The 9,526-nt window shown below is 42.5% G+C and overlaps 1 long non-coding RNA gene across 1 annotated transcript; it reads left to right on the forward strand.

The window, feature by feature from the left end:
* The first annotated feature begins 907 nt into the window (after nt 1-907).
* LOC123490825 lies at nt 908-7,115 on the forward strand. The gene is made up of 3 exons (XR_006661059.1): nt 908-1,075; nt 3,968-4,035; nt 6,681-7,115. It is a non-coding gene; the product is annotated as an uncharacterized LOC123490825 (long non-coding RNA).
* Nucleotides 7,116-9,526: the final 2,411 nt, after the last annotated feature.

Genomic DNA, 9,526 nt, shown 5'->3' on the forward strand with positions numbered 1-9,526 from the left:
TGCCTGTTTGATGGTTTGTCTGAGGGCATAGCGGGATTTCTTATAAGCGTCCGGGTTAGAGTCTCGCTCCTTGAAAACGGCAGCTCTACCCTTTAGCTCAGTGCGGATGTTGCCTGTAATCCATGGCTTCCGGTTAGGGGTATGTACATACGGTCACTGGGGGACGACGTCATCGATGCACTTATTGATGAAAACAGTGGCTGATGTGGTGTACTCTCAATGCTATCTGAAGAATCCGGAACATGTTCCAGTCTGTGCTAGCAAAACAGTCCTGTAGCTTAGCATCTGCGTCATCTGACCACTTTTTTATTAACCGAGTCACCGGTGCTTCCTGCTTTAGTTTTTGCTTATAAGCAGGAATCAGGAGGATAGAGTTATGGTCAGATTTGCCAAATGGGGGGCGAGGGAGAGCTTTTTATTCGTCTCTCTGTGTGGAGTAAAAGTGGTCTAGAGTTATGTTTTCCTCTGGTTGCACATTTAACATGCTGGTAGAAATTTGGTAGAATGGATTTAAGTTTCCCTGCATTAAAGTCTCCGGCCACTAGGAGCGCTGCCTCTGGATGAGCGTTTTCCTGTTTACTTTTGGCCTTATACAGCTCGTTGAGTGCAATCTTAATGCCAGCATTGGTTTGTGGTGGTAAATAGACAGCTATGAAAAGTATAGATGAAAACTCTCTTGGTAAATAGTGTGGTCTACAGCTTATCATAAGAGGCTCTATTTCAGGCGAAGCAAAACCTCGAGACTTCCTTAATGTTTTGGCATTTAGGTCTAAAAGTCACTTTCTGACCACATCTTCCATGGCCAAACATGTATTGAACGTTTTGATTAAATCAAAAGGGAAGCTGTCAAAAGGTGATTCAATTCAAATGGATTTACTTATGTGCTTTGTGTACTTGTACTGTTTGGTAAGTTGCTTTTTCGCTCTGTTCGTATTTTACAGACCCCTTTATTCTTCCACACCAACAAGTAGACAAAGGGGCCATCAAGTTTGTCTTAAGTGGAGCCAATATCATGTGCCCTGGATTGACGTCCCCAGGCGCCAAACTCTATCCTTCTGCCTCAGAAACAGTAGTTGTATCCTTCCTTTGACCGATATGCTGATCATGTACAATGCCTTCAGAAAGTATTCATACACCTTGATTTATTCCACATTTTGTGTTACAGCCTGAATTCAAAATGGATTAAATACTTTTTTCTCACACCCATCTACACACAATATCCCATAATGACAAAGTGAAAACATGTTTAGACATTTTTGCAAATGTATTGAAAATGAAATGGAGAAATATCTAATTTACGTAAGTATTCATACCCCTGAGTCAATACATGTTAGAATCACCTTTGGCAGTGATTACAGCTGTGAGTTTTTCTGGGTAAGTCTCTAAGAGCTTTGCACACCTGGATTGTTCAATATTTGCACATTTATTCTGAAAAAAATAATTCAAGCTCTGTCAAGTTGGTTGTTGATCATTGCTAGACACCCATTTAAGTCTTACCATAGATTTAAGTCAAAATTGTAACTAGGCCACTCAATGTCATCTTGGTAAGCAACTCCAGTGTATATTTGGCTTGTGTTTTAGGTTATTGTCCTGCTGAAAGGTGAATTTTGTCACCCAGTGTCTGTTGGAAAGCAGACTGAACCAGGTTTTCCGCTAGGATTTTGCATGTGCTTAGCTATATTCCATTTATTTGTATCCAAATAAACTCCATTGTCCTTGCCGATTACAAGCATACCCATAACATGATGCAGCCACCACGATGCTTGAAAATATGAAGAGTGGTACTCAGTGACGTGTTGGATTTGCCCCAAACTTAATGCTTTGTATTCAGGACATAAAGTACATTTCTTTGCATTTTTTGTTGTTGCAGTTTTACTTCAGTGACTTATGGACGTATGTTTTGGAATATTTTTATTCTGTACAGGCTTAATTATTTTCACTCTGTCATTTAGGTTAGTATTGTGGAGTAACTACAATGTTGTTGATCCATCTTCAGTTTTCTCCTATCACAGCCATTAAACTCTGTAATTGTTTTACAGTCACCATTGTCCTCGTGTGTAGGCCAGTGACACAATCTCAATTTAATCGATTTTAAATTGAGGCTGTAACACAACTAAATATGGAAAAAGTCAAGGGGGTGTGAATACTTTCTGAAGGCACTGTTTGTTCAGTACAACGTCTAACTGGGCCCGTATTCTCAAAGTGTCTAATAGTAAAAGTGGTTATTTAGGATCAGGCCCCCGTCCATGTAATCATATTCATTATGGTCATGATGATGCTTTCAGAAACTCAGGGGTCAGAGTTCCAGAGTTGGAAATAGCTTACTAATAGATCGGCCCTCAATAAGTCTGCGTTCCAAGTGGAAAACTCAGACCAGAATGTTGATACCCAAGTTTACGAGTTGTGACGTTTCATCACTGACCTTCTAACTCTCTAACCAAAAGATTGTAAAACAAAGCCATTTACAATGCAGTTTGACCCATACGGTCTACAGTGCATTCGGAAAGTATTCAGACCCCTTCCCTTTTTCCACATTTTGTTACGTTACAGCCTTATAATGACAAAGTGAAAATATTGTTTTATTTTTGTGCAAATTTATAACAAATAAAATACAGATACCTTATATACGTAAGTATTCAGACCCTTTGCAATGAGACTTGAAATTGAGCTCAGGTGCATCCTGTTTCCATTGATCATCCTTGAGATCTTTCTACAACTTGATTGGAGTCCACCTGTGGTAAATTCAATTGATTGGACATGATTTGGAAAGGCACACACCTGTCTATATAAGTTCCCACAGTTGACAGTGCATGTCAGAGCAAAAACCAAGTCATGATGTCGAAGGAATTGTCCATAGAGCTCTGAGACAGGATTGTGTCAAGGCATAGATCTGGGGAAGTGTACCAAAACATTTCTACAGTATTGAAGGTCTCCAAGAACACAGTGGCCTCCATCATTCTTAAATGGAAACGTTTTGTAACCACCAAGACTCTTCCTAGAGCTGGCCGCCTGGCCAAACTGAGCAATCGGGGGAGGAGGGCCTTGGTCAGGGAGGTGACCAAGAACCTGATGGTCACTCTGACAGAGCTCCAGAGTTCCTCTGTGGCCAGAGGGAAGCCACTCCTCAGTAAAAGGAACATGACAGCTCGCTTGGAGTTTGCCAAAAGGCACGTAAAGGACTCTCAGACCATGAGAAACAAGATTCTCTGGTCTGATGAAACAAAGATTGAACTGTCTGGAGGAAACCTGGCACCATCCCTACGGTGAAGCATGGTGGTGGCAGCATCATGCTGTGGGGATGTTTTTTCAGCGGTAGGGACTGGGAGACTAGTTAGGATCGAGGGAAAGATGAACGGAGCAAAGTACAGAGAGATCCTTGATGAAAGCCTGCTCCAGAGCACTCACGACCTCAGACTGGGGCGAAGGTTCACCTTCCAACAGGACAACGACCCTAAGCACACAGCCAAGACAATGCAGGAGTGGCTTCGGGACAAGTCTCTGAATGTCCTAGAGTGGCCCAGCCAGAGCCTGGACATGAACCCGATCAAACATCTCAGGAGAGACCTGAAAATAGCTGCGCAGAGATGCTCCCCATCCAACCTGACAGAGCTTGAGAGGATCTGCAGAGAAGAACAGGAGAAACTCCCCAAATACAGGTGTGTCAAACTTGTAGCGTCATACCCAAGAACATTTTCACAAATGTCTAAAAACCTGTTTTTGCTTTGTCATTATGGGGTATTGTGTGAGCATTGAAAAGGGAAGGGAAAACTGTTCTGACTTCAAAAGCACTCGAATGCATTCATGTCTTAGTTATGACTCACCAACTGGGAGCTAACGAGTTCCTGAGAACCTTCCAAATGCACCATTATGTCTGCCTGTAATTGTCATACACTAACATTGGTGTTTTGACACTTCCGGTCAGTATCAAGTGCATGTGAGTTGGTGTTTCCTTGACAATTCGTTTCAGGCCATAATGGCGGAGGGCAAGCAACAGGCGCTTTGTGTCGGAGTCATGAAGATGTCTGCAGAAAATATGTAATTATCACATGATTTTTCCTATTTACACCACAGAAATGTACTTGTACACATACACTACATCACCAAAAGTATGTGGACACCCCTTCAAATTAGTGGATTCGGGTATTTCAGCCACACCCGTTGCTGACAGGTGTATTAAATGGAGCACACAGCCATGCAATCTCCATAGACAAACATTGGCAGTAGAATGGCCTTTTTGAAGAGCTCAGTGACTTTCAATGTGGCACCGTCATAGGATGCCACCTTTCCAACAAGAACAAGTCAGTTTGTCAAATTTCTGCCCTGCTAGAGCGGCCCAGTCAACTGTAAGTGCTGTTATTGTAAAGTGGAAACGTCTAGGAGCAACAACGGTTCAGCCGTGAAGTGGTAGGCCACACAAGCTCACAGAACGGGACCGCCGAGTGCTGAAGCGCGTAAAAATCGTCTGGCCTCGATTGCAACACTCACTACCGAGTTCCAAACTGCCTCAGGAAGCAACGTCAGTCCGACGGACGAATCTGGGTTTGACGGATGCCAGGAGAACGCTACCTGCCCAAATAGCATAGTGCCAACTGTAAAGTTTGGTGGAGGAGGAATAATGGTCTGGGGCTGTTTTTCATGGTTCGGGCTAGGCCCCTTAGTTCCAGTGAAGGGAAATCTTAACGCTACAGCATACAATGACATTCTAGATGATTCTGTGCTTCCAACTTTGTGGCAACAGTTTGAGGAAGCCCCTTTCCCGTTTCAGCATGACAATGGCCGTGTACAATGCGAGGTCCATACGGAAATGGTTTGTCGAGAACTTGTCGCCCAACATCAGTGCCCGACCTCACTAATGCTCTTGTGGCTGAATGGAACCAAGTCCCCAAAGCAATGTTCCAACATGTAGTGGAAAGCCTTCCCAGAAGAGTGGAGGCTGTTATAGCTAATGTTCCCTCTACGCTGCGCGTGCAGCTCCTCCGGGACTGCAGCACAGAAATGTCAGCCCACAGAGAGAATCGCGAGATTGAATAAAATAAAATAGGAATAAAATAGGAACAAGGCTTTATCATTGTTGCTTTTTACAGAAATGTTTGGCGAAAGACTAGGAATGCCTTGGAGATCGACCAGTCTATCTTGATCGACCAGTTGGTGACCACTCCTCTGACAAACTAGTAGGGACTGGGAGACTGACCAACTTTCTAGAGGAGTGGTCACCAACTGGTCAATCAAGATAGACTGGTCGATCTCCAAGGCATTCCTAGTCTTTCGCCAAACATTTCTGTAAAAAGCAACAATGATAAAGCCTTGTTCCTATTTTATTCTATTCGTCTCGGGCTGTTGGTGGTAGGCGCACCCGATTCAGCTGCCCTGCGCACTGGGTAGACAAACTGTTGCCATTTGGAACCATTTCATGTGTCTGAAGGTACAAACTCTGCCTTCCCGGCGGACCTTGAGAGCAAATTAAGTGCACTATAGGCCTACCGCTTGCCAATCGGCTGGCTCAAATGACTGTGTCTGCACTAAGGTAGCAGGCATAAAAGAAAGCTACAGCAAAGTTGATACTGTGAGATTTCAAAACGTTTAAAACCATGACTAGAGAGAGGCTGTCAACGAATACAGCAAAGAGATGCTTATTTTATGAGGGAGTTCATGTTTAACTTCTTACTCATTACTGTTATAAAATGTACGCTTTTCCTATTTCCACTCAGCACTAAAACAAATATTGAATATTGAGGAATATTTAACTTTCTCTGTTCATAGGAGTAATAACATGAATTTGTGCATGAGGCAGAAATAATGTGGTGTGACTCGAGTTTCGCCATCATCTGGAAGAGGCTGTCCCTTTTTGGTCAGTATCAGTGGAGGAAAGGGAGAGCGGAGGGATGTTGAAAGGTGGACCCTTAGTCTGCTGCGCTCTCCCTCCGTTGAGACTGACCATGAGATGCAGGCACCATCAGCCCAGTAAAATAAAAAGCAAATTATTTAAATGTATGCTCATTCAGCTGTGCTTCACAAGTAATACAACAACGGATCTATTACCAGTGTGATCATATAGCCTACCTCAAATTTAGAAATGTAATTGAAAAAAATTGCCTGAACAACAATGCATTGGCAGGGCAATTCTTGCATCAAACAGCACAACATTTTCAGTCACCTGCACTGCATGTTTTTTTTCTTCTCAAAAGTCTCATGGAATGTAAACCTGCATTGAACACCCACACATTGGCTGCTACTGTAGGCTGAATGATAGAACAGCTATGTCCATGTTAAAATGTTATGGGATGCATGTTCTCAATTGTTTTTGATAGTAGGCCACTCTGGTAGGCCTACATTATGATCAAATAGCCACAGTAGCCTGCATGGCCACTGTTAAAACAGTCACTTAAAGCGGGTACACCCTCAGTGTTCACAGTAAACACGTACTGGAAGTTGCATTGCATTTTCACAACTGTGAGTTTGGGCTCAGCAGACCTGAAATTAGCTCAATACCGAAATCTTTTTGAGGGAACATTGGTTATAGCAGCAAAGGGGGGGACCAACTTCATATTAATGCCCATGATTTTAGAATGAGATGTTCGAAAAGCAGGTGTCCACATACTTTTGGTCACGTGTACTTGTATATACTACTGTACGCGTATAAACTTTCCTGACGCTCATTCCGCTTCACTTTTTGTGAACAGAGAGAAAGTCAACAAGGGAGTAGGAGTTGAAAATGTTCATTATCTTAATGACGGACTGTGGCACATGAAGACGTATAAGTGAGATGTCGTTACCCACCCCCCTGGACCACATGGAGCTCTTGACAGCGAGGCTGCCAGTCAATTGTTTACACCAATGGACTTCGTTGTGTAACTAGCTGGAGGCTATGAACCAATCTAATTGATGCAGAAATAAAAACCTGCATTAAAGTTATTTTCCATTCTTTTGCACTGCCTTTACATTTCATGGTTTCTTTGCTAAAGTCGTTGGGACTCACTTGCTACCAGGAGAAAAACATCTGAAATGGATTGTAGATCATAGTACCATGTATATGCTGTTACATGTATTTATGACATTAAATCAATAAAGAATACTCTTTGGCGAGTTGGAGGCTAAAGGGAGATAACTCCAAATTACTTTTGGGTAAGTTACATTCTTCTCTGCAGTGAACATTTAATTGCCAAAGTTTCGGCTCGCAGGTCTTTATTAGGTGTATGTATTTATGAAAACTCAAGTAATCTAGCAGACACGTCAATAGATGCCAGGGTGTACAAGGATGCTTGATGAGGCATGAATACAGACAGGCGTCACTGGTAAACATTCAAAAAGAATGTCACATTCACAGTTTTAATGAAATATTTTTATAAATAGCAAAACTCCAGAGTTGAGGGTAGTTTGTTTGGAGTGCTGTGGGAGAATCAATTGATTTTGCTCGACTCGCGTCCTCTACGTTTTCTCCTCACCGTGGAAACAATGTGCTTGTTTTTTTAATTTATATTTTTTATTCACAATAATAAATCAATACGAAGTTCCACGGAGAACACAAGTATAGCCTACATAAAAATATACAAAGGACAGTTGGGCTAGGGGTAAAATAACACAACATAAAGACCTTAAGGGATATACAGTGCATTCGGAAAGTATTCAGACCCCTTGACTTTTTCCACATTTTGTTAAATGGTTTCCCCCCCTCAATCTACACGCAATACCACATAATGCCAAAGCAAAAACAGGTTTTTAGACATTCGTCTTCTTGGGTATGACGCTACAAGCTTGGCACACCTGTAGAGACCTGTAGCTTGGCACACCTACCATTCTTCTCAGCAGATCCTCTCAAGCTCTGTCAGGTTGGATGGGGAGCGTCGCTGCACAGCTATTTTCAGGTCTCTCCAGAGATGTTTGATCGGGTTCAAGTCTGGGCTCTGGCTGGGCCATTCAAGGCCATTCAGAGACTTGTCCCGAAGCCACTCCTGCGTTGTCTTGGCTGTGTGCTTAGGGTCGTTGTCATGTTAGAAGGTGAACCTTCACCCCAGTCTGAGGTCCTGAGCGCTCTGGAGTAGGTTTTCATCTAGGATCTTGCTTTACTTTGCTCTGTTCATCTTTCCCTCAATCCTGACTAGTCTCCCAGTCCCTGCTGCTGAAAACATCCCCACAGCATGATGCTGCCACCACCATGCTTCACCATAGGAATGGTGCCAGGTTTCCTCCAGATGTGACGCTTGGCATTCAGGCCAAAGAGTTCAATCTTGGTTTCATCATACCAGAGAATCTTGTTTCTTATGGTCTGAGAGTCCTTTAGGTGCCTTTTAGCAAACTCAAGCGGGCTGTCATGTGCCTTTTCAGGAGTGGCTTCTGTCTGGCCACTCTACCATAAAGGCCTGATTGGTGGAGCACTGCAGAGAGAATTGTCCTTCTGGAAGGTTATCCCATCACCACAGAAGAACTCTGGAGCTCTGTCAGAGTGACCATCGGGTTCTTGGTCACCTTCCTGACCAAGACCCTTCTCCCCCGATTGCTCAGTTTGGCCAGATTGCCACCTCTAGGAAGAGTCTTGGTGGTTCCAAACTTCTTCAATTTAAGCATGATGGAGGCCACTGTGTTCTTGGGGACCTTTAAATGCTTGAATTTACCACAGGTGGACTCCAACTTGTAGAAACATCTCAAGGATGATCAATAGAAACAGGATGCACCTGAGCTCAATTTCGAGTTTCATAGCAAATGGTCTGAATGGGTGATCTGAAAAGTCAGTCAATCGATCAATAATATAATACTTTTAGCAAGAATGTTTATTTCCAATTTACAATCTGTAGAAACTTTTGTGAAACAGCACACCAATATGGATGGTGTTAAGAGATAGATGGGAGGGGTTGAATGGAACGGAAGGTTGTGACTAATAACAACAAGATAACTAATGTAAAACATACTGTGTCTGTAAAACGTATATACGTTAAGAACTTTTGTGAAAGAGCACAGTTTGAAAGACATGGCAAATAGAAATCAAACCGGATGGACATCAGAAATAAATGGGAGAGGTTGAGGGTAGAGGAAGGACAGGAGTAAAAACAAACCAAATAGAACTATTGTAAAATAGACTGTCCATAAAATGTATATAGTATGTATAAGCTGGAAGTAGAGGCCTAAGTGTTGTTGTTCACTAGTTTAGTCCAATTAGTTTATTTTGTACTAGTGGTCCTCTGTAGTGGTCCTCTGTAGCTCAGCTGGTAGAGCACGGCGCTTGTAACGCCAAGGTAGTGGGTTCGATCCCCCGGGACCACCCATACACAAAAATTGTATGCACGCATGACTGTAAGTCGCTTTGGATAAAAGCGTCTGCTAAATGGCATATTATTATTATACTATTTTCTACATTGTAGAATAATAGTGAAGACATCAAAACTATGAAATAACACATATGGAATCATGTAGTAACCAAAAAAAGCATTAAACAAATCAAAATATATTTTATATTTGAGGTTCTTCAAATAGCCACCCTTTGCCTTGATGACAGCTTTGCACACTCTTGGCATTCTCTCAACCAGCTTCACCT

The sequence above is a fragment of the Coregonus clupeaformis genome, unplaced genomic scaffold (assembly GCF_020615455.1).
Source record: "Coregonus clupeaformis isolate EN_2021a unplaced genomic scaffold, ASM2061545v1 scaf4935, whole genome shotgun sequence".
Taxonomy (NCBI): Eukaryota; Metazoa; Chordata; class Actinopteri; order Salmoniformes; family Salmonidae; genus Coregonus; species Coregonus clupeaformis.